The following is a 25,898-nucleotide window of genomic DNA, read 5'->3' as shown; positions in this document are numbered from 1 at the left end:
TTTAGCTTGTGTCGAAAGGTCCAGAGTTCAGGGAGTTGACGTATCCCCAGAGGCAGCTCATTCCAGAGGGCAGGAGCCCCCAGAGAGAAGGCCCTCCCCCTGGGGGTCACCAGTCGGCATTGTTTGACTGACGGCACCCTGAGGAGACCCTCCCCATGGGAACGCACAGGTCGGTGAGAGGCTATTGGTAGCAGCAGGCCGTCCCGTAAATAACCCGGTCCTATGCCATGGAGCACTTTAAAGGTAGTAACCAACACTTTGAATTGCACCCGGTAAACCACCAGAAGCCAGTGCAACTTGCGCAGGAGAGGTGTTACATGGGAGCCTCAAGTTACTCCCTCTATTACCCGCGCAGCCGCATTCTGGACCAGTTGAAGCCTCCGGGTGCTCTTCAAGAGGAGCCCCATGTAGAGAGCGTTACAGTAGTCCAGGCGGGAAGTGACGAGGGCGTGAGTGACCGTGCATAGGGAAACCCGGTCTAGAAAGGGACGCAACTGGCATATCAGGCGAACCTGATAAAAAGCTCCCCTGGCGACGGCCGTCATATGCTCTTCTAAGGAGAGCCATACATCCATGAGGATGCCCTGGTTGGTGGCACAATCTGTCTTTACCTGGATTAGGGCCTGCAGGATGATTGCAGGTGCTCGTGGGCCCTCCTAGGCGTGGTAGGGGAACCCCTCAAGAGCCTCCGTGAACCCAGATACGTGCTCCTTGGTGCAAATTAAATGCTTTTTCCTCTCACCTCTTACATTTCAAGGTTTGTTTGTTTGTTTTGTGAGAAGGGAACAAGTGAACAGCCTCAGTGAATTCAGCCACATGGTCCTCTGGTATAAATCGTCCACTTCTTCTGCTCACCTCTAGCAGCTCCGATTTAGGCCTATTTTCCTGAAGGGAAAAAGAAACATGAAGGACAACATGAAGCACAATTTGGCTCTGGAAGGAGATGGGCAGGATTCACGCCTCTAGGAGGTGTTCACAGAGCACCATCTGCTCGTGTTCAGAATCGGCCCATTATGAACGTGTATTCAATTTTAAGAATACTCTTTAAAATGGCCATTGCTGTTGAAGCAGGTCATGGGGTGGAGTTGGGGAGTCTGCAGGAGTCGGAGCTGTTGGGCTGGCTGGGAAAAAGTGGGGACCACTCCAGATTCTGATGGTGTGTTGGAGATCCAGAGCTCTCTAGGAGTGCAACTATGGATCCAACTGAGATGCTGTTTTGTGATGGGGAAGAATCCGCTTCTCACTCCCTCTCAAAGGCTGAAATGTTTGAGGCCATCTAAGGAGCCATACGTTTCTTTTTAGTATTAGTATTAGTATTTATTGGATTTTTATACTGCCCTTCTCCCGAAGGACTCAGGACGGTTCACAGCCACAATAAAAACAATGACAATGTACAGATAAAAACAATGGCTAAAAAACTTATTTTATGTTTGGCCAAAATTTAAAACATTTATACCATTAAAAACCCCATAAAATTTGTATCAAATATAAATATTAAAATTAAAACTCTTTAAAATTAAAAATTCCTAAGCCAGTCCTGCGCGAATAAACAAATACGTCTTCAGCTTGCGGCAAAAGGTCCAAAGGTCAGGCAGTTGACGCAGTCCAGGGGGAAGTTCGTTCCAGAGGGTAGGAGCCCCCACAGAGAAGGACCTTCCCCTGGGGGCCGCCAGCCGACATTGCTTGGTGGACAGCACCCTGAGAAGTCCCTCTCTATGTGAACGTACGGGTTGGTGGGAGGCGTTCGGTAGCAGAAGGCGGTCCCGTAAGTACGCTGGCCCTAAGCCATGGAGCGCTTTAAAGGTAGTAACCTTAAAGTGCACCCGAGAGACCACAGACAGTCAGTGCAGCCTGTGCAGGAGTGGTGTTACATGGGAGCCATGTGCGGCTCCCTCTATCACCCGCGCAGCTGCATTTTGAACTAACTGGAGCCTCCGGGTGCTCTTCAAGGGGAGCCCCATGTAGAGAGCATTGCAATAATCCAAGTGAGAGGTAACAAGAGCATGAGTGACCGTGCATAGGGCATCCCGGTCAAGGAAGGGGCGCAACTGGCAGATCAGGCGAACCTGATAAAAAGCTCTCCTGGAGATGGTCGTCAAATGGTCTTCAAAGGACAACCGCCCATCCAAGAGCACGCCCAAGTTGTGCATCCTTTCCATCGGGGCCAATGACTCGCCCCCAACAGACAGCCACAACTGCAGCTGACTGTACCGGGGTGCCGGCATCCACAGCCACTCCGTCTTGGAGGGATTAAGCTTGAGCCTGTTCCTCCCCATCCAGACCTGTATGGCTTCCAAACACCGCAACAGTACTTCGATAGCTTTGTTGGGGTGGCCTGGGGTGGAAAAGTACAGCTGTGTGTCATCAGTGTACAGTTGGTACCTCACCCCAAAATCACTGATGACCTCGGCCAGCGGCTTCATATAGATGTTGAACAGGAGAGGCGAGAGAAAACAGCTGGGTCCAGGGAAGGCTTCTTGAGGAGAGGTCTCACCACCACCTCTTTCAAGGCAGCGGGAAAGACCCCCTCCCACAAAGAAGCATTTGTAATCCCCGGAGCCAGCCTCGTATCACCTCCTGCGTGGCCAGCACCAACCAGGAGGGGCACAGGTCCAGTAAACATGTGGTGGCATTCAACCTTCCCAGCAACCTGTCCATGTCCTCGGGAGTCACAGGGTGAAAACTATCCTAAACAGTCTCAACAAGATGGGTGTCAAAACTCTCACCTGGATCTACCCAATTTTGATCCAATCCGTCCCGAAGCTGAACGATTTTATCGTATAGATAACCGTTAAACTCCTCCGCACGCCCTTGTAATGGGTCCTCCCGCCCCTCCTGTTGAAGGAGAGAGCGGGTCACCCGAAACAGGGCGGGCGGGCAGTTATCTGCCGATGCAGTGAGAGAGGAAATGTAGGAACGTTTCGCATCCCTCAATGCCACTAAGTAGGTCCTGCTATAGGACCTAACTAGTGTCTGATCAGCCTCCGAACGGCTGGACCTCCAGGAACTCTCTAGGCGTCTTCTCCGGCATTTCATCTCCCTCAGCTCCTCAGAAAACCAAGGAGTTGGTTGAGACCGATGCCGGGTCAGAGGCCGCAAAGGTACGACATGGTCCAAAGCTCCAGCCGTGGCCTGTTCCCAGGCTGCGACTAGCTCTTCAGTCGTGCCGTGGGCCAGATTCTCGGGAAATGGCCCAAGCTCCGTCAGAAACCTCTCTGAGTCCATCAGGCGCCTGGGACGGAACCAACGTATTGGTTCCGTCTCCCTGAGGTGCTGGGTAGTGGTCTGAAAATCCAGACGAAAAAGAAAATGATCTGACCATGACAAAGGTTCGACAACTAAATCATTTAAAATCAGATCATTCAACCACTGGCCAGAGATAAAAATCAAATCTGGGGTGCCTCCCCCGATGTGAGTAGGGCTGTCAACTAATTGAGTCAGGTCCATGGCTGTCATGGAAGCCATGAACTCCCGAGCAGTTGTGGCTGCCGCGCCAGTTGATGGCAGATTGAAATCCCCCATGACCAACAGTCTAGGGGTTTCAACTGCCAACCCAGCCAGCAACTCCAACAGCTAGGGCAGGGCTGTTGTCACGCAGCAAGGAGCCAGGTACGTGATCAACAAGCCCACCTGAGTCCTACGACCCCACTTCACATAGAGGGATTCACACCCAGCTATCTGAGGCACAGTGGTCTCCCTCGGTTCCAGACTCTCCTTATTAATAACAGCCACCCCGCCACCCCTACCTTGGGCCCTCGGCTGATGGAATGCTCAGAAACCTGGTGGGCACATCTCTACTAGGGGAACCCTCCCTTCGGTGCCCAACCAGGTTTCCGTAATGCCCATAACGTCCGTGGTCCCCTCCTGAAATAGATCTGAAATCAGGGGGGCTTTGTTAACCACGGACCTTGCATTACATAACATCAGTTGAAGGCCCAAGTCCCGAGTACTCTGGCCACTCGGGGAACGGGAAAATTTTGGGGGGCCGGAGCACGCGATCGCCCTTAAATAGGGAGGGCATACCCCCGAAACCTGATGTGCCCCCCCCTTCCGCCATATCTGCCTCTCCCACTTACCGTATTGATAACAACCCTGATAAACTGGAACGAGACCCTCCCCCGCCACCTTCGGACCTGTTAAATTACCGCCGCGAACACATGTTGGACTTGGCTCCCTCCCCGACGGGTTTCCCCACCCACCCAGACCCGTCAATTCCCATCCTCCCCTTAAAATTCCCATTAAGAGTCCCCTTAAAAAAATGATTAAAACAATTTGTTAAAAATCCCCTAAGCCTCCTAGATTTAGCATGCCAACTCTCGGTGTTCCAAAACCCGTCCTCAAGATGGGCCCTCGATAATGTGGAGGGCCAAACCTGTGAGAGAGGGGAATCTCGCAGGGCAAGAAGGTCCGCAGTTGAAAATGTCCGCATAACAAAAGTACGGTTAGCGGCCCCATCTTGGCCAGTCAAGATATCACCACAGCAGAACGAGGCTCCCCAGCTGGTAGAATGGGCCGTGGACTTCCAGGACTCCGTGGGGCCGTTACTCTACCACCAAACCCAAATCGGCTACCACTCGCCCCAGGTCCAGATGAAACCAGCCACTCTCCTCCGAGCCGATCCAGTAGGCCATTGATGTTACCAAGGAAGAGGGCCCGAACCTGCCTCAAACCCACTTTCCGGCAGGTTCCACCCTCAGGTTGTTTCCTCCAACCTCCTCTGGCTCTTCAGCCCTGGTGAGGGCCTCGACTCTCCAGGATAGACCCATCAGGAGGAAAGGCCGCCGCGCCGCCGCCGCCTGGAACTCTGTGCCACCACCGCCACGGCCGCCGCCATCCTGGGCCATCCTGGGCCATCCTGGGCCAAACAGCAGAGGGTCCGAAAGAGGGCCAGCCTCGACCTCCAACTCCCTCTCCAACGGGCTGGACCCTCCAGATGCCTCACCTGACCCTCTGCCTCTCCAGCGCCGTGCGATGAAAGAAAACCTTCAGCCCCCCGGGGAGGGCCGCCACCGCCGCTGGAAACTGGAAGTTATGCCGCGGCCGCCGCGGCTGCCGCCCCAACAAAGACCAAAGGCAACGCTGGGCCTGCCGCTCGTCCCGGACCACCAACTCGGCCAGCCTTACATCGAACGCTGGGTAAGATGTTCCCCCGGCAGGGTCTGGGACCAGAGGGTCAGAAAACAAACCCCTCTTTCTCCCAGCCCCCTAGGAAGGGCCGCCATCCTGTCACTTGGAATTTTCACTGTGCCACCTTGGAGCATGTGCAGTTCTTCCTGGCTCCGCTTTTTTGGACTTGTCTTGTCCATCCCTTTTGTGTCTCCTTCGCTCCGCGCTTCCAATTCTCCATTTTTTTTCTTGTCTCCTTCTTATGGGCCCACTTCGTCTGCCACTCGAAACTGTTTTTTACCCTCTTTGTTTCCACTCTCTATGGCCTGGTCTGCCTTACAGGTCAACTTCTCAAATGGTTTTTAGGAGATTTGTCCCTTGTGCTCTTGAATGAGTGCCTTTTGTCCAGGGGCTTTGGATCTTCCCCTTTTAATTCTCAATCTCTACGGGATTGAGAATGCCCTATAAGAGCTCCTGATAAAGAATTTTTGGGTTTCAGTTACGGCTCCCCCTTCCCTCACCCTCTTCATGATGATGTCACCGCCGGAAGTCTCCTCACCACTGGAAGTCTCCATTTGGGGCCATCTAATGGCCATTGCTGTTGAGAAAGGTCATGGGGTGGAACTGGGGAGTCTGCAGGAATTGGGGCTGCTGGGTTGGTTGTGAAAAAGTGGGGAGCACTCCAGATCCTGATGGCGTGTTGGAGATGCAGAGCTCCAAAGAGCTCTGCAGGAGCGGAACAATGGATAAAACCGAGATGCTGTTTTGTGATGGGGAAGGATCCGCTTCTCACTCCCTCTCAAAGGCTGAAATGTTTGGGGCCATCTAAGGAGCCACACATTTCTCTTTGGTAGTGTTGAACCACCCAGATCTCTGGGTTCGCGTCTCTCTTGATGGGGGAAGAGGGGCATCTTTTGAACAGAAGTTGAGGATTCAAATTCTGGCCTCAGATATCTATTGAAGGATTCTTTTGGTCCTTAACTGTAGTTAGCTACCCTGGCTTAGGAAAATGGGATTTGCAGTTTATACTGTCCCATCATCAGCTCCAGAAAGTAGACCCTACTGTAAGCCAGCCTCTTGAATTACAACACATCCTTATCAATATAGTGACTGGGGGTTAGATAGCTTGCTAAACCATGTCTCTTTTAACCATGGCTTCTTTTACCCACCCCAATGTTCCCACAAAGCCAAAGACCATGGTATCCTGCTGCGCCGGTTGGAGGGATTGGGAGTGGGAGGCACCGTTTATCGGTGGTTCTCCTCCTATCTCTCCGACCGGTCGAAGAACGGGCAGTTTGAGGCGTTTACTTGTGGGTGCCGCAGGGGATCTCTCGCCTCTGTTCGTATCTACATGCCGCTGGGTGAGATCATCAGTGGTTTGGTGTGAAGAGGCCAGCCTGACCTCCAACTCCCTCTCCAACGGGCTGGACCCTCCAGATGCCTCACCTGACCTCTGCCTCTCCAGCGCCCGTGCGAAAGAAAACCTTCAGCCCCGGGAGGCCACCACCGCCGCCGGAAACTGGAAGTTATGCCACGGCCGCCACGGCTGCCGCCCCAACAAAGACCGAAGGCAACGCTGGGCCTGCCGCTCGTCCCGGACCACCAACTCGGCCAGCCTTACATCGAACGCTGGGTAAGATGTTCCCCCGGCAGGGTCTGGGACCAGAGGGTCAGAAAACAAACCCCTCTTTGTCCCAGCCCCCTAGGAAGGGCCGCCATCCTGGGCCATCCTGGGCCATCCTGGGCCAAACAGCAGAGGGTCCGAAAGAGGGCCAGCCTCGACCTCCAACTCCCTCTCCAACGGGCTGGACCCTCCAGATGCCTCACCTGACCCTCTGCCTCTCCAGCGCCGTGCGATGAAAGAAAACCTTCAGCCCCCCGGGGAGGGCCACCACCGCCGCCGGAAACTGGAAGTTATGCCACGGCCGCCACGGCTGCCGCCCCAACAAAGACCGAAGGCAACGCTGGGCCTGCCGCTCGTCCCGGACCACCAACTGCCAGCCTTGCTGGGTAAGATGTTCCCCCGGCAGGGTCTGGGACCAGAGGGTCAGAAAACAAACCCCTCTTTGTCCCAGCCCCCTAGGAAGGGCCGCCATCCCGTCACTTGGAATTTTCACTGTGCCACCTTGGAGCATGTGCAGTTCTTCCTGGCTCCGCTTTTTTGGACTTGTCTTGTCCATCCCTTTTGTGTCTCCTTCGCTCCACGCTTCCAATTCTCCATTTTTCTTTGTTTCTTTGTCTCTCTTGATGGGGGAAGAGGGGCATCTTTTGAACAGAAGTTGAGGATTCAAATTCTGGCCTCAGATATCTATTGAAGGATTCTTTTGGTCCTTAACTGTAGTTAGCTACCCTGGCTTAGGAAAATGGGATTTGCAGTTTGTATTGTCCCATCATCAGCTCCAGAAAGTAGACCCTACTGTAAGCCAGCCTCTTGAATTACAACACATCCTTATCAATATAGTGACTGGGGGTTAGATAGCTTGCTAAACCATGTCTCTTTTAACCATGGCTTCTTTTACCCACCCCAATGTTCCCACAAAGCCAAAGGAAAACTGCCCAACATTAAGAGTTAGCAGGATAGGTTGAACCAAGCCAGGAAATTCTAAGTCTGTGTTGATCACAACACCAGAAGATGGGGTTTGAGAACAAAGTTTATTTCCAATCGTCCCTATCAAGATGCAGGTTCAGTTCAGCTACACATTCAATTCCCCAGGACCAGTGGATCCCTCCGAGATGCTGTTTTGTGATGTGAGAGGATCCGTTTCTTTACAACCTCTCAAATCTTTGAGGCTATCTAAGGAGCTTCCAGTTTTCAATTTGAATCACTCAAAACAGGTCCGGCTGATGTGAGAGTGGAGAAGTCCATACTGCCAGTTGAGGCCCCCTGCCCATCCCTTTCCCAGTGGCTGAATGGATTCCAGGTTGTGGAAGGTCCAGGCTTGGATCTCGGCCTGAAAAACATGGATGGAGACAAAGACCATCCCCATTAATGGTGTTGATCTCCCTGCGCTCCTCGCCTTCTTGTCCCAAGATGTCCCTTGCCCCAGTTGGTGGGATGCGCAATACATCTAATTCCTTCTTACATGTATTTGGGCCTCCGGGATGCTGATCTGGCACGCCACATGCACATGGGCCTCATAGCCAGGGTACTGGTGTGCCTGGAAGGCCTCGGGGAAGTGAGCCACATGCCCCTTGGTATAAATCATCCGCTTTTCCAACTCACCCTCTCAGATCCGACTTTGGCCATTTTCCTGAGGGAAGAATAAACAAGAGCTCATCGTGAGGCGAGCAATCTCCCCATGGTTCTCTGAGCCCCCAGCTCCTTCTGGTCCTCTGCCACCCCTTTGCCCCGGTTGGTGGCACAGCCTACAGGATGATTGCAGGTGCTTGTGGGCCCTCCTAGCTACTCCCCTTCTGTCCTTTGTGTCCTGTAAGAGTTTAAGTTTAATTCTTGGTCGCTTTCCCTGCTATAAAAAGTTGGCTGTTATTTTGTTTAGTGTTTCAAATAATTTTTTCCCCAATTATATTGGTATGTTCTGAAATAGGAATAACAATTTTGGCAAAATATTCATTTTAATGGTGGGGATCCTTCACAATAATGATATCTGTAAATTTCTTCACTTATCCAAATCTTTCTTAATCTGTATTACTATTTTGTTATAATTATCCCCTTTAATTGAGGAGCCTTTTGAGAAGATTGAGGAGATTTTTCAAATTTAAGTTTCTAGATTTCTTCTTAGCCTCATGAGATAGTTTTGGTTTCTTCCATTTTTTCTTCATTCTCTGTTTCCCTCTGTCCCAGGGGTCCTATCTCCGCCACTCGTATTCCTCTCGTTCCATTGTTTCACTGTCAGGGATCTTCCTTCGTTTGCACTAACCTCCTTTCCCATCTGTCTCGTACAGCTCTCCGATCCAATTCTGGCTCCGCTTTTTTGGACTTGTCTTGTCCGTCCCTTTTGTGTCTCCTTCGCTCCGCGCTTCCGATTCTCCATTTTTTTTCTCGTCTCCTTCTTATGGGCCCACTTTGTCTGCCACTCGAAACTGTTTTTTACCCTCTTTGTTTCCACTCTCTATGGCCTGGTCTGCCTTACAGGTCAACTTCTTAAATGGTTTTTAGGAGATTTGTCCCTTGTGCTCTTGAATGAGTGCCTGTTGTCCGGGGGCTTTGGATCTTCCCCTTTTAATTCCCAATCTCTACGGGATTGAGAATGCCCTATAAGAGCTCCTGATAAAGAATTTTTGGGTTTCAGTTACGGCTCCCCGTTCCCTCACCCTCTTCATGATGATGTCACCGCCGGAAGTCTCCTCACCACTGGAAGTCTCCATTTGGGGCCATCTAATGGCCATTGCTGTTGAGAAAGGTCATGGGCTGGAACTGGGGAGTCTGCAGGAATTGGGGCTGCTGGGTTGGTTGTGAAAAAGTGGGGAGCACTCCAGATCCTGATGGCGTGTTGGAGATGCAGAGCTCCAAAGAGCTCTGCAGGAGCGGAACAATGGATAAAACCGAGATGCTGTTTTGTGATGGGAAAGGATCCGCTTCTCACTCCCTCTCAAAGGCTGAAATGTTTGGGGCCATCTAAGGAGCCACACGTTTCTCTTTGGTAGCGTTGAACCACCCAGATCTCTGGGTTCGAGTCTCTCTTGATGGGGGAAGAGGGGCATCTTTTGAACAGAAGTTGAGGATTCAAATTCTGGCCTCAGATATCTATTGAAGGATTCTTTTGGTCCTTAACTGTAGTTAGCTACCCTGGCTTAGGAAAATGGGATTTGCAGTTTGTACTGTCCCATCATCAGCTCCAGAAAGTAGACCCTACTGTAAGCCAGCCTCTTGAATTACAACACATCCTTATCAATATAGTGACTGGGGGTTAGATAGCTTGCTAAACCATGTCTCTTTTAACCATGGCTTCTTTTACCCACCCCAATGTTCCCACAAAGCCAAAGGAAAACTGCCCAACATTAAGGGTTAGCAGGATAGGTTGAACCAAGCCAGGAAATTCTAAGTCTGTGTTGATCACAACACCAGAAGATGGGGTTTGAGAACAAAGTTTATTTCCAATCGTCCCTATCAAGACGCAGGTTCAGTTCAGCTACACATTCAATTCCTCAGGACCAGTGGATCCGTCCGAGATGCTGTTTTGTGATGTGAGAGGATCCGTTTCTTTACAACCTCTCAAATCTTTGAGGCTATCTAAGGAGCTTCCAGTTTTCAATTTGAATCACTCAAAACAGGTCCGGCTGATGTGAGAGTGGAGAAGTCCATACTGCCAGTTGAGGCCCCCTGCCCATCCCTTTCCCAGTGGCTGAATGGATTCCAGGTTGTGGAAGGTTCAGGCTTGGATCTCGGCCTGAAAAACATGGATGGAGACAAAGACCATCCCCATTAATGGTGTTGGTCTCCCTACGCTCCTCACCTTCTTGTCCTAAGATACCCCTTGCCCCAGTTGGTAGGATGTGCAATGCATGTAATTCCTTCTTACATGTATTTGGGCCTCCGGGATGCTGATCTGGCACGCCACATGCACATGGGCCTCATAGCCAGGGTACTGGTGAGCCTAGAAGGCCTCGGGGATGTGAGCCACATGCCCCTTGGTATAATTCATCCGCTTTTCCAACTCGCCCTCTCAGATCCGACTTTGGCCATTTTCCTGAGGGAAGAATAAACAAGAGCTCATCTTGAGGCAAGCAATCTCCCCATGGTTCTCTGAGCCCCCAGCTCCTTCTGGTCCTCTGCCACCCCTTTGCCCTGGCACAGCCTACATGATGATTGCAGATGCTTGTAGGCCCTCCTAGTTACTCCCCCTCTGTCCTTTGTGTCCTGTAAGGGTTTAAGTTTAATTCTTGGTCGCTTTCCCTGCCATAAAAAGTTGGCTGTTAGTGTTTCAAATAACTTTTGTTTAGTGTTTCAAATAATTTTTTTCCCCAATTGTATTGGTATGTTCTGAAATAGGAATAACAATTTTGGCAAAATATTCATTTTAATGGTGGGGATCCTTCACAATAATGATATCTGTAAATTTCTTCACTTATCCAAATCTTTCTTAATCTGTATTACTAGTTTGTTATAATTATCCCCTTTAATTGAGGAGCCTTTTGAGAAGATTGAGGAGATTTTTCAAATTTAAGTTTCTAGATTTCTTCTTAGCCTCATGAGATAGTTTTGGTTTCTTCCATTTTTTCTTCATTCTCTGTTTCCCTCTGTCCCAGGGGTCCTATCTCCGCCACTCGTATTCCTCTCGTTCCATTGTTTCACTCTCAGGGATCCTCCTTCGTTTGCACTAACCTCCTTTCCCATCTGTCTCGTACAGCTCTCCGATCCAATTCTGGCTCCGCTTTTTTGGACTTGTCTTGTCCGTCCCTTTTGTGTCTCCTTCGCTCCGCGCTTCTGATTCTCCATTTTTTTTCTCATGTCCTTCTTATGGGCCCACTTTGTCTGCCACTCGAAACTGTTTTTTACCCTCTTTGTTTCCACTCTATATGGCCTGGTCTGCCTTACAGGTCAACTTCTCAAATGGTTTTTAGGAGATTTGTCCCTTGTGCTCTTGAATGAGTGCCTTTTGTCCAGGGGCTTTGGATCTTCCCCTTTTAATTCTCAATCTCTACGGGATTGAGAATGCCCTATAAGAGCTCCTGATAAAGAATTTTTGGGTTTCAGTTACGGCTCCCCCTTCCCTCACCCTCTTCATGATATTGTCACCGCCGGAAGTCTCCTCACCACTGGAAGTCTCCATTTGGGGCCATCTAATGGCCATTGCTGTTGAGAAAGGTCATGGGGTGGAACTGGGGAGTCTACAGGAATTGGGGCTGCTGGGTTGGTTGTGAAAAAGTGGGGAGCACTCCAGATCCTGATGGCGTGTTGGAGATGCAGAGCTCCAAAGAGCTCTGCAGGAGCGGAACAATGGATAAAACCGAGATGCTGTTTTGTGATGGGGAAGGATCCGCTTCTCACTCCCTCTCAAAGGCTGAAATGTTTGGGGCCATCTAAGGAGCCACACATTTCTCTTTGGTAGTGTTGAACCACCCAGATCTCTGGGTTCGCGTCTCTCTTGATGGGGGAAGAGGGGCATCTTTTGAACAGAAGTTGAGGACAAATTTAAGTTAGATTTCTTTTGTCTAGGAAGTGGTTTCTTCCACCATCTCTGTTTTTGCCCAGGGGTTCATCTAGGAAATTCCTCTGAAACCATTGTTTATCTCAGGGATTTTGGTATAACTCCAGCCATCTGTTAGCCTGGCCAATTTGGTGCTTTTTATGTTTGGCCCTTTTGTTCTCACTCCCCAATCTATTTTTTAGCCTTCTCCATTTGTTGATTAAACTTTTTTATCTTTGTTTTCATCAATCCTGGTTTAATAATTTAAGGTTAAAATTTGTTTTGCCTTGAAAATCTTTCTGCCATTATCCCCTTTTATTCTCATCTAAAGTAAAGCTATTAAACCCTGAAAAAATTGTGGGAGAGGCCTTTCACGCCTGCTCTGAACATCACCAGCTCGGAATTCCTAATGAAAGCATATTTTAAGAATACTTTTTAAAATGGCCATTGGTGTTGAGGCAGGTCACGGGGTGGAGTTGGAGAGTCTGCTGGATTTGGGGCTTTTGGGTTGGTTGGGAAAAAGTGGGGACCACTCCAGATCCTGATGGTGTGTTGGAGATCCAGAGCTCTCTAGGAGTGAAACTATGGATCCAACTGAGATGCTGTTTTATGATGGAGAAAGATCCGCTTCTCACTCCCTCTCAAAGGCTGAAATGTTTGAGGCCATCTAAGGAGCCACACATTTGTTTTTAGTATTAGTATTAGTATTTATTGGATTTTTATACTGCCCTTCTCCCGAAGGACTCAGGGCAGTTCACAGCCACAATAAAAACAATGACAATGTACAGATAAAAACAATAGTTAAAAAACTTATTATATGTTTGGCCAAAATTTAAAACATTTATACCATTAAAAACCCCATAAAATTTGTATCTAATATAAATATTAAAATTAAAACTCTTTAAAATTTAAAATTCCAAGCCAGTCCGCTGGTAAATAAATAAGTTTTTAATTCACGTAAAGGTCTGAAGGTCAGATAGTTGGCGCAGTCCAGGGGAAGTTCGTTCCAGAGGGTAGGAGCCCCCACAGAGAAGGACCTTCCCCTGGGGACCACCAGCCAACATTGCTTGGCAGACGGCACCCTGAGAAGTCCCTCTCTGTGTGAGCGTACGGGTCAGTGGGAGGCATTCGGTAGCAGAAGGCGGTCCCATAAGTACCCTGGCCCTAAGCCATGGAGCGCGTTAAAGGTAGTAACCAAAACCTTAAAGTGTACCCGAGAAACCACAGGCAGCCAGTGCAGCCTGCGCAGGAGTGGTGTTACATGGGAGCCACGTGCGGCTCCCTCTATCACCCGCGCAGCTGCATTCTGAACTAACTGGAGCCTCCGGGTGCTTTTCAAGGGGAGCCCCATTTAGAGAGCATTGCAATAATCCAAGCGAGAGGTAACAAGAGCATGAGTGACCGTGCATAGGGCATCCCGGTCAAGGAAGGGGCGCAACTGGCGGATCAGGCGAACCTGATAAAAAGCTTTCCTGGCAACGGCCGTCAAGTGATGTTCAAACAACAACTGTCCATCCAGAAGAATGCCCAAGTTGCGCACCCTTTTTTTCGGGGCCAATGATTCGCCCCCAACAGTCAGCTGCAACTGCAGCTGACTGTACTGGAGTGCCACAGCCACTCCGTCTTGGAGGGATTCAGCTTGAGCCTCCCCATCCAGACCCATACGGCTTCCAGGCACCGGGACAGTACTTCGATAGCTTCGTTGGGGTGGCCTGGGGTGGAAAAGTACAACTGCGTATCGTCAGCATACAGTTGGTACCTCACCCCAAAGCCACTGATGATCTCACCCAGCGGCTTCATATAGATGTTGAACAGGAGAGGCGAGAGAATCGACCCCTGTGGCACCCCACACATGAGGCGCCTTGTGGTCGATCTCTGCCCCCCTGTCAACACCGTTTGTGACCGGTCAGAGAGATAGGAGGAGAACCACCGATAAACGGTGCCTCCCACTCCCAAACTCCCCAACCGGTGCAGCAAGATACCATGGTCGATGATATCAAAAGCCGCTGAGAGATCTAATAGGACCAGGGCAGAGGAGCAACCCCTGTCCCTGTCCCTCCAGAGATCATCCACCAACGCGACCAAAGCCGTCTCTGTACTATATCCGGGCCAGAAGCAAGACTGGAACGGGTCTAGATAGACAGCTTCATCCAGGTATTGGGGTAGTTGACATTATTTATTTATTTATTTATTTATTTAAATTTTTATACCACCCTTCTCCCGAAGGACTCAGGGCGGTGTACAGCCAAAGTTAAAACAATTAAATATACAAAATTAAAATATCAATTAAAATACATATTCAATACTGGCCAAATTAAAAAAATATCCATATAAAATTACTAAAATTAAAAATCACAGCTGCATTCTGGACTAACTGGAGTCTGAGTGCACTTCTGGTAGCCCATGTGAGAATATTGCAATAAGATAAGTGACGAGGCATGGTGACCGCATAAGAAGAATCCCTCCAGAAAGGCTCAATTGGCGAACCAGGTGCCACTCCGTCTTGGATGGATTGAGTCTGAGGCTGTTTCTCCCCATCCAGACCGTGACGCCTCCAGGCAACGGGACAACACTACTACAGTTTGTGTCATCAGCGTAAAGTAACTCCTGAAGCCACTGATGACCTCCTGCTGGTTTGGCTTCATATAGATGTTGAACAGGAGGCGAGAAATCGCCCTGAGGCACCCCACAAGTAGCGGTCAATCTCCTCTCCTGTCAACACCGTCTCTGACCGTCAGAGAGATAGGAGAACCACCGATAAACGGTGCCTCACTCCCAAACCCCCAACCGGCGCAGCAGGATACCATAGTCGATGGTATCAAAAGCCAATGAGAGATCTAACAGGACCAGGGCAGAGGAACAACTATCCCTGGCCCTCAGGTCATCCACCAGCGACCAAAGCTGTCTCCGTGCTATACCCGGACGGGTCTAGATAGACAGCTTCATCCAGATCAAACTCATCCCAAACAACATCAACAAGACATGTCTCAGTCATCTCATCCGGATCATCACAATCTTGGTCCAAACTATCCTGAGCTGAGCGATTTTATCGTATAGATAACACTAAACTCCTCACGTCCCTGCAGGTCATCCCGTCCCCCTGGTGTAGAAGGAATGGGTCACCCGAAACAGGGCGGCTGGGTGGTTATCTGCCGATGCAAGAGGAGGTGAAATGTTCGTTTACCCTCAGTGCCACTAGGTACAAAAGACCTAACTAGTGTCCGATCAGCCTCGAAAATACATTATTCCACCTTGTGCTATACATAAAAGGAAGATTTGGGTCTTGGATATGTCCTCATGATTGCCAAAATCCACGTTCTCGAGGTACAGGTACCGAGCGTCCAATTTTCCAAGCGCATAGTCCACAAATGGTTTCCAAGTCTTCCAGAAAATATCTTCTTTATACACACCACTTCTAATTTTAATATCACATGTCATTTTATCATTTAAAGCTAATTTCCACATTTCAGAATTCCACTCTTCTATTCTAAAATCACATCTAGTTTCCAATATCTAGCTATTATAATTCTACCTATTATAATCATAATTCTAATCAATTCTTTTCATATTTTGTTAATTCTATTTCCTTAATTACCAACAATAATATAGTTTCCACTCTCAATGTTATTACTTTCCCATCATTTCAAATATCATTTTCTCCAATTGTTGCCAAAACTTTTAACCTTATCACATTTATACCACATATGTTCATAAGTCCCCAATTCCATCTCACATCTCCAACATTTTTACTAATTTTTTATCCATTTGTGACAATCTTACTGGAGTCAAATACCATTTCAAACAACTTTGTAATTATGCTTTTAATCCTTATAGATAAAGTCTCATAATTCTACTATTCCAATTCACATTCCAATCTGACTCTGGTATTTCAATATTAAGATCTTTTCCCAATTTATCCTCATCACTCTTTGTAATTTTCATCAGATTATAATCTTATAAACCCTACTAACGAGTCCCTTTATCTTTCATAATCCGAGATACTAAATATTCAAATTCAGTTTCACATCTATTTATCGAATAGTTTTCCTTAATTTTTTGTCCATTTTCTATCTGTATTTTTCAAACCAACTTAACCCTAATTTTTCAATAATTTCTTTATTCCTCCTTTCATTTTCTAAAACTTTTAACCAATCTGTAATAGTTTCTATATTTTCATCTTTAATCACTTCATTACATCTTATATTATTTTAATCGGCCAATTTCAATTGTCTTCCCCAAAAGATTATATCCGAATTAAAATTTTAACAAATTTATTCCATTTTAATCCTTTAACCAATAACTTCTAATTACACATTTTGATTTGCTTTATCTAAAACCACCTTGATCCAAATTTCTCTATATCCCTTAACTCTAAATCTCTCAATGATTATCTTCACCTTTAAAATTTTTACCACTATCCGGATACCATATGCACAATAATAATTAAATAATTTGGGGATTCCTAATCCACCTTCCTTTTGATTTTGATACCACATTTTCTTCACTAATCTAGGTCTTTTCCCACCATTACAAAATTTGTCCAATTTTTCTGATATCCTTCAATATCTTTCTCTGTCAAATTTAGCGTAGCATCTCGAATAAAAAGTTAAACTTGGGCAGCAACATCATCTTACACATTGCAATTCTACCGAACCAAGACAACTTTAACATTTTATATTTGTCTATCTTCTTCTCAATTTCATTAATCACCACATCATAATTAAGTTTTTTCAATTCTTTAACCTTGAGTGAAAGCACTATACCCAAATATTTCAATGTATTTTTAATCCTTATCCCAAATTGCTCTTGCATATTCTCGCGCTCATTACCATTACTATCCATCAATAATTCTGATTTTGACCAATTTACTTTCAGACCTGTCATTTCCTCAAATTCTTTCAAATGCTTATATATCTTTTTCAGGTCTTTCTCTACATTTTTCAAAATAATTAAAGTATCATCCATACAAATTTATCTTATACCCTTATATCCTTCTAATTCTTCATCTTTTTCTATCATTTTTGTCAAGATTTCCATAGCCAATAAAAATAATGTTGGGGACAAGGGACATCCTTGTCTCGTACCCGCTTCTAATTTTATCTCTTCAGTTAATATTCCATTCACCTTCACTCTTGCACTACTTTTTTGATACAATTTTGAAATAACATGTATAAACTTGTTACCAAAGCCTAAAGCCTCCACAATTACTTTAATAGCTTCCCATTGTACAGAATCAAAAGCTTTAAAAATATCCAATGATACTATACCAATTTTATCACCATTATGTTCAGCTACATCTATAATATTTAATATTCTTCTAACAATATCACTCATATATCTGCCCTTCACATAACCTACTTGGTTGTAACTTATATATCTATCTATAAATCTACTTAATCTATTACTTATAATAGCAGTAAATATCTTTGCATCCTGATTAATTAAAGAAATGGGCTGGTAGGACTCAATCCTTTCTAAATCTTTATCTGGCTTAGGAATTAGGGATATCACCGTTCTATTCCATGACGAAGGAACTTCTCCACCATGTAATATTCCATTAAATAATTTCAGCAATCTTGGTATTATTAATTCTTTAAATTCTTTATAAAACTCAACAGGTAATCCATCCTCACCTGGAGCTTTCCCTAATTTTATTTTTTGTATAACTCCATTAATCTCATCTTGTGTTATATCTTCTTCCATCAATTCTTTATATGTTTGATCAATTTTCACCACATATTTTTCTAAATAACTTTGCAATTTTCCCCGATTGACTGGTTTCTTTGAATATAGATTCTGAAAAATTTTTCTAACCACTTCACATTTCTCTAATTTTTTGTAACATCTTATACCTTTATCATCTATCAAAGCTCCAATTTTTCTCTTCTCTCTTTTATTTTTCGCCATCTTTGCTAATAACTTAGAGTTTCTGTTACTAAATTCAAAAATTCCTATTTAAATATCTCAAATTCTTTTACCAACTCTGTATCCTCTTCTATCATTTTATTTCTTAACATATTAAGCTCTTCAAGGATTTTTCTTTAGTAAGCAAAATTGATTTTCCAATTCTTTAATCTGATTTTATCTCTTTCCATTTTAATTTTATAATTTTATATTTCCTACTTGATAATTTAATACTCTCCTCTAAACACCGCTTTCATTGCATCCCAAACAATTTCAAAATTTAACCTCCCGTTATCATTTAATCTCCAACTTTCCTCCAATTTTTAAGTATCCATTTTTATCCTTTCATTTTATACAGTTTCTCCTCATATCTCCAATAACTTCTTTTTCTCAAAATTAAAATCTAAATCCACCATAACTTCTGCATGATCAGAATCTTTAAAAATTCCACATCTACCTTATCCACATTGTTCAACAAATCTTTAGAGAAAAATATAATCAATTCTAGAATATGTATTATATATCTTAGAGAAAAAGTGTACTCTCTCATTCCTTTAACCTCTCTCCACACATCTACACGTTTCAGAGCATCCATATTTAAAATCCCCATTTTATTTGCTCCTCCACAGCAGTGGGTTAGTACTATCTATTTTATCTCTGATTAATTAAAATCCCCAGCCACAATTACTTTCCCTACACTTTCATTCTCCAAAATTTTGTGTTATTTTTCAAGAAATTCTCTTTGTTTTCATTCGGTAAATATAAATTAACAAGTGTCACTTTTTCCTCATTAAGATTTCCACAATTATTACATATCTTCCATCCTCATCCAAAATTACCTGATGTTTTCAAAATACACCCTATCTGATATCAATGTTGCAACTCCTCTGGCTTTTGAATCCAAATGCTTTTCATATATTTGCATACCTTTTATATACATTCTATTTGAATCTTCAGATTTCTGATGGGTTTCTTGTAAAATAAAATATCTGGTAAATCTCTTTTAATCTTAAATTCCAATCTTCTTCTTTTAATCTGATTCCCTGTACCCTTCACATTCCATGACATTATTTTTATAACTCCCATTTAAACTGTAAATTTTTCAATCCTATCCCCGCCTCTTCCTTTCTGTGCCCAAAACCCAACATTGAACTCCCATATAACAGACATTTAAATATAAAAACAAAAAAAGACAAAAGACAAAACAAACAATAAAAAACAAACAATCTTCTTCCCCCACATCCTCATCGGTTTCGCCTCCGTAAAGAGAATGGGGGACGTGCCAATGTCCGGGTCACTTCTTTCGGGCTGTCTATTTAAATTCATCACTCAAGAAAAAAGAAAAAAGTGGTAGCTCTCTCCCGCATTCAGCTTCGTATTTTCCAAGACTCTTATCTGCTTCTTCTCCGGCTGTATCCTCACGACTTTTTTTCTGTTCAACCAACACAGGTGAGATTTCTTTCCTCTTTAACCATTTAGGGTCTTGCCCCCCAATAGCCCCTTTTTCTTCTTCTGGAGTTGATGTTTCCACATGTATTCCACCCATCTTAAGCATTTGATCTTTTATTTCCATTAAATCTTCCTCCTTGATCAGTCCAAGCTCCTGTAAATATAGTATTGCATCTGTGTCCGGGGTAATTGTGCGCATCCTTCCTTTATAAAAAAATTTCAATTGTTGTGGTGGCCTCCAATTATATTTAATTCCGTTATCTCTCAAAACCTTTGTAATTGGTTTTAAAAAAAATCTCCATGCCCTTTCTTCTCTTGATATATCTGGGAAGACTTGAATAGTCTTCTCTTCAAACTTCAAAGCATCTCCCATCTCTCTCACCTTGGCCATAACTTCCAGCTTGTCACTAAGATTTGCAAACCTGACAAGCACATTCCTGTTGGAACCATTTTGCCTTCTATATCCAATTCTAAAAACACTTGCCAGATCTGTTATTGTAAACGTAGTTTGCGTATCAAGATCATTAATCCATTTTAAAACCTGCTGTTTCAAATTATCTACCTTTTCTTCTTGAATTCCTTGAATAACCAAATTGTGTTTCCTCATTTCTTCTTCCAAGAGACAAATTCTCTTGTCTTGCTGCTCATTTTTGTAAAATATCTCACCAATTTGCCGATCCACTTTTGCATCATGTACATGAATCTGCTCAAGTTCATCTTTAATAATTGTCATTTCCACTGTTTGCTTTGCAAAATTTTCATTCATTTCTTGTTTCATTTTTTTCATTTCCAATGTCAAATTATCCATACGCTCCGATAATCCTGCTATTTTTTCCCCAATTTTGTTTAAAGCTGCAGCAACTTGCTGCATTTCTGAAGGTTGTTGAATCATTTAAAAAAATTTTCAAACCACTTTTGCAGAGGGTCTTAATGAAGATCAAGGGACAGCAATTTTTTAATTGAAGCCGAAGCGGCTTATTTTGCACTCGAAAATTTATTTCTCAACAGCTTGTAATTCATAGTCACTCCACAGAGAACACAGAGAACTTCACAGCTTTCAAACAATGATCAACGCCATTTTTTCTCTCCTCGTCACCAAAGGAAAGGAAAAAAAAAAAGAGAGAGAGAAAAAGAGCAAAACCTTTACTTTATAAAAAAAAATTTCTACCTCGTTCCAACTTAAACTTCGGAGAAAAATTCTTTCCTTTTGTTATCTGTGATCATAAAAGTGCATAAACAAGCTGTTAATTTCCTCAACGGACTTGATTCTTTTTTTAAGAGGAATTTTTATTTATTTATTTAAAACACAGTTATCTGTGTTCTCTGTGGAGTGACTATGAATTACAAGCTGTTGAGAAATAAATTTTCGCAACTAGTTCTTCGGTCGTGCTGTGGGCAAGATCCTCAGGAAATGGCCCAAGCTCCGTCAGGAACCTCTCGGGGTCCATCAGGCGCCTGGGACGGAACCAACGCATTGGTTCCGTCTCCCTGCGGTGGTGAGCGGCGGTCTGAAAGTCTAGGCGGAGGAGAAAATGATCTGTCCATGACACCGGTATCGTCACTAAATCCCCTAATACCAGATCATTAAACCACTGTCCAGAGATATAAATCAAGTCCAGTGTGGACCCCCCCCCGTGTGTGTAGGGCCATCAGTTACTTGGACATGCCACCACACTCTCTACAACCTTCGCCACATAGCGAAGGTTGGAGACCGGATGATAATTTCCCAAAACAGCTGGGTCCAGGGAAGGCTTCTTGAGGAGGGGTCTCACCACCGCCTCTTTTTGGTAGCATTGAACCACCCAGCCTCTGGGTTCGAGTCTCTCTTGATGCGGGGGAAGGGGCATCTCTGGAAAAGAAGTTGAAGATTCAAACTCTGGTCTCAGATGTTTATTGAAGGACTCTTTCAGTCCTTAACTGTAAAGCGCCATGCTGGCTGGGGAAAATGGGATCTGCAGTTAGTACTGTCCCATTATCAGCTCCAGAAAGTAGATTCTGCTATAAGCCCGTCTCTTGATTACAAAACATCCTTATCAATATAGTGACCGGGCTGCAGGTTAGGTAGTTTGTTAAATCTTGGCTCTTTTAACCGTGACTTCTTTTACCAACCCCAATGTTCTCACAGCACCAAAGGAAAAATACCCAACATTAAGGGTTAGCAGGATAGGGTGAACCAAGCCAGTGAATTCTAAATCTGTGTTGATCCAAACTCAGGGACTAACCAGCTATAAAACTAGAAACAAACACCAAAAGATGGGGTTTGAGAACAAAGTTTATTGCCAATCGCCCCTACCAAGACGCAGGTTCAGCTACATATTCAATTCCGCAGGACTGGATCAGTGGATCCAATCGAGATGCTGCTTTGTGATGTGAGAGAATCCTTTTCTTGGCCCCCTCTCAAATGTTTGGGGCTATCTAAGGAGCTTCCAGTGTTCAATTTGAGTCACTCATAACAGGTCCAGCTGATGAGAGAGTGGAGAAGTTCATACTGCCAGTTGAGGCCTCCTGCTGAACACTTTCCCGGTGGCTGAATGGATTCCAGGTTGTGAAAGATCCAGGTTTGGATCTCAGCCTGAAAAACATGGATGGAGAGCAAGACCAGCTCCGTTATTGGTCTTGGTCTCTCTGCACTCCTTGCCATCTTGTCCCAAGATAACTGTTCTGTTCCCCCCCCCCCCTCCAACCACAACCAAGAAGACACGAGAACTGACTATATCTGCCAGCAATTTATTCTTACGACAGATATCAGTTCTGGCAACGAACTAGCAATTGCCTGCCAAGTTCTCTTATCTCCTCAGAAGCCAGCGTAGCTGCAGTTCATTGCTGGAGCAACCAAGAGTTCAGAAATAAACAGAAATCCAGAAGCCTTCTTAGTCTCGAAATATTGCAGCCAAAGTTTCCAAGAGTCAGTTTTTGTCCGTCACAAGAAGCTATAGAGCAGCTCCTCCTGCTTTTATTCCCTGTGGGGTGTGGCTCCGTGACTCAGCACTCTCTAGGCCTGCCCCACCCTTCTTTGGTTCTTCCCGGCTCTCCTTTCTGTGATGCCTGGGATTTAACATTGGTCTCCAGATGGTGCGCTGACGACAGGACTGATTTTCAGCAGCTGGGTCTTGAGGCATTGCCTGGGAGGGGAAGGTGCGGGAGAAAGAGGCCTAGTCATCTCCTCCACCTGGCCTGCCATTGGGACCTGGAGTGGAGCCAGAGAGGAAGGTCCTGCAGAGGGAAGCCCTGTCGGCTCTTCCCCCTCACTCCCTGAATCACTCTCGGCCAGGAGGCCAGGCTCAGGAGCCGAAGACACAACACTATCCCTCACCGCAGGGCCCTTCCCCCGGGGCTGACGGTTGGATTGTGGATGGGTTGGGTTCTGTTCATGGAAAGCCCGCACCAGATCAGGGGCATGCACATCAGAGGCAATCACCCAGGAGAACTTGGTCCCACACTCCTCCCACAAAATCAAGTACTGAAAGCGCCCTTTCAGCCAGTGGGAGTCTCAGACACTGTGTATTTCGTATTCCACCGACCTGTCCTCAGTGACAGTGGTTGGAGGGACAGGTGCTGCTGAGTGCCAAAGGGGACACAGTGGGGCCTCAGGGACTAGAAGGGACTGGTGAAAGATAGGGTGGATCCTCATAGATTGGGGCAGGGTCAATCGATAGGCCACCGGATTGATGACCGCCTTGATGGGGAATGGGCCAATGAACCGGTGGTCCAACTTCTTCATTGGGCGATCAGATGGGAGATGTTTCGTGGAGAGCCATACCCAGTCTCTGACTGACAGCGGGGGCGTCGCCCGTCGGGAGCGGTTGGCAAACCGTTTGTAATCCTCCTTCGCCCGATTCAGCTGTCAACGCACCAGCTGCTGGACTGCGTGCAACTCCGACAGGAAGCTCTGCGTCTCAGGAACAGGGGAGTCTGGAGGAGCCAGAGGGAAGAGCCGCGGATTGTACCCCACGTTGGCAAAGAACGGGATCATCTAGGTGGAGCTGTACTGGGAATTGTTAAAGGCGAACTCTGCCAGGGAAAGATAATCGGCCCAGTTGTCCTGCTGCTGGTTGACAAAACAGCGGAGATACTGCTCCAGGATGCCGATGACCTTTTCCGTACCTACATTGGTCTCCGGATGGTGCGCCGACTACAGGCACACCTGCACCTCCAACACAGCCATCAGGCTCTTCCAGAAGTGAGCCCTGAACTGCACTCCACTCTCCGAAACCACTCTGTCTGGCAGACCGTGGAAGTGGAAGACGTACTGCAGGAAGAGATGGGCCGTCTTGGCGGCTGTGGGCATCCCGCAGCATGGGATGACGTGTGCCATCTTGGTGAGCATGTCCGCAACCACCAGCACCGTGGTGAACCCAGAAGACGGTGGCAGGTCTGTCAGGAAGTCCATGGAGATCACCCCCAAGGGTCTGTTGGGTGTCAGCAGGGGCTGGAGGAGACCAGGAGGGCCCCCCCTGGTGGCCTTGGCTTGCCGGCATGGCTCGCAGGATGTCACGTATGCATGGACGTCATGCCGTACTCGGGGCCACCAGAAAGTCCACATCACCAGATGGAGGGTTTTAAAGAACCCAAAATGTCCTGCTGCGCAGTTTTCATGGTACTGAGTCATGACGAGGGCTCGGAGTGGTCCCGTGGACATGAGTAAGTCCTCCTCCAAAGTCCAAGGAGACGTGGGGGCCACTTCCGCTCTCCACTGCTGAGACCAGGCATCTTGGCACTGCGCCTCTTACACCTCGGCCTGTAAGTCCACCGGCTCCTGTGTTGCAGCCAAGGCTTCTGCTGGCAGCACCATCCGTAAAGGAAGGGGGTCCTTGGAACAAAGGTACTCTGGTTTGCGGGACAGGGTGTCCGCCCTCTGATTGTGACCACTGGGGATGTAGGTCACATGAAAGTTGAACCGAGTGAAAAACAACGACCACTGGATCTGCGGCTGGTTCAACTTCTGAGCCATGGTTAGGTGCTTGAGGTTCTGATGGTCCGTCCGGACCTCCACCTGATAGCGGGCCCCACAAGATGATGCCGCCAAGCCTCGAACGTGGCTTTGATAGCCAGCAACTCTTTTTCCCAGATGGTGTAGTTGCACTTGGAAGGATTGAGTTTCTGGGAATAGTAAGCGCCAAGGAAAAGAGTGCCGCCATCCGCTGGGGCCTGTAGCAGCACTGCACCAATAGCCACGTTGGATGCATCCGTCTCCGCCACGAAAGGCCGGTGCGGGTCAGGGTGCCTCAAGATGGGTTCCGTGACGAAGGCGTTCTTGAGAGCTGCAAAGGAATGTGTCGTTTCCCACTCCTCCGCTGACAGCTGGGTCAGGGAAATCCGAATCAGGCTTGCCTCTGCAGCTCTGCCGAAAGTCCTAGCAAAGTCCTCAGAGCAGGCAGGAGACCAGTAAGTGACTTCAGCAAGATAAGTTTGACTTTTGCCTGACTCAGAGACTGCCAGAAAGTAGATCCTTTATATAGGCCATGGGGTGTGGCTCCATGACTCAGCACTCATTAAGGTCTGCCCCTCCCTTCCCTCTGTTGCCTCCGCCTATCCAATCTTCTGATGCGAGGATTACTCCAATCAGCTGTTGGGAATAAACCCTCCTCAGGCTCACATGCTGTGGAGGAGGGGGAGGGGTCTAGCTGCTCCGTTTGCCTGGGCATGGAGTCAGGGCTGGGGCCGGGAGATTCTCCTTCTTCTGCAGTTTGTGTGGGCATGGAGCCAGGACTTGGGCTGGGAGGCATACATTCCTCAGTGTTCGGGAGCAGGTAAGAAGGCCCTGGCTGCTCTGAGGGCGGGCAAGACACAACAGAATGGGACATTCTTCCTGAGGAGCTGGGTAAGCGGAACTGTCAGTGTGGCAAAGCCGGGGAAGAAGGTCTGGCAGTAATTGGAGAAGCCCAGTAGGCGCTGAATGTCTTTCACCCGACGAGGGGGTTCCCAGCTGCACAAGGCCTCTACTTTGCGCGGGTCCATGGTAATACCTTCGGGAGAGACGATATGTCCAAGGAAATCTATGGAAGTCCGGAAGAAGAAACATTTCTCCAACTTCGCATAGAGTTGATGCTCCCACAGGCATTTCAAAACCAGACGGACGTGTTGAAGGTGGCTTTCCCTGGATCAGGAGTAAATCAGAATGTAGTTCAGGTAGACTACAATAAACCAGTCTAACATGTCCCAGAACACTTCATTCATGAAGGGCTGGAAGACGGCGGGACCGTTGGTCAACCCAAATGGCATGATGGTGTATTCGAAGTGACCGTACCGGGTGTCGAATGTCGTCTTCCATTCATTCCCCTCTCGCATCCGCACCAAATTATAGGCCCCCCCGGAGATCGAACTTGGTGAAAATCGAGGCCTCCTGCAACC

Source organism: Ahaetulla prasina, chromosome 6 (genome assembly GCF_028640845.1).
Source record: "Ahaetulla prasina isolate Xishuangbanna chromosome 6, ASM2864084v1, whole genome shotgun sequence".
Classification (NCBI taxonomy): Eukaryota; Metazoa; Chordata; class Lepidosauria; order Squamata; family Colubridae; genus Ahaetulla; species Ahaetulla prasina.
This window is presented reverse-complemented; position numbering follows the sequence as displayed.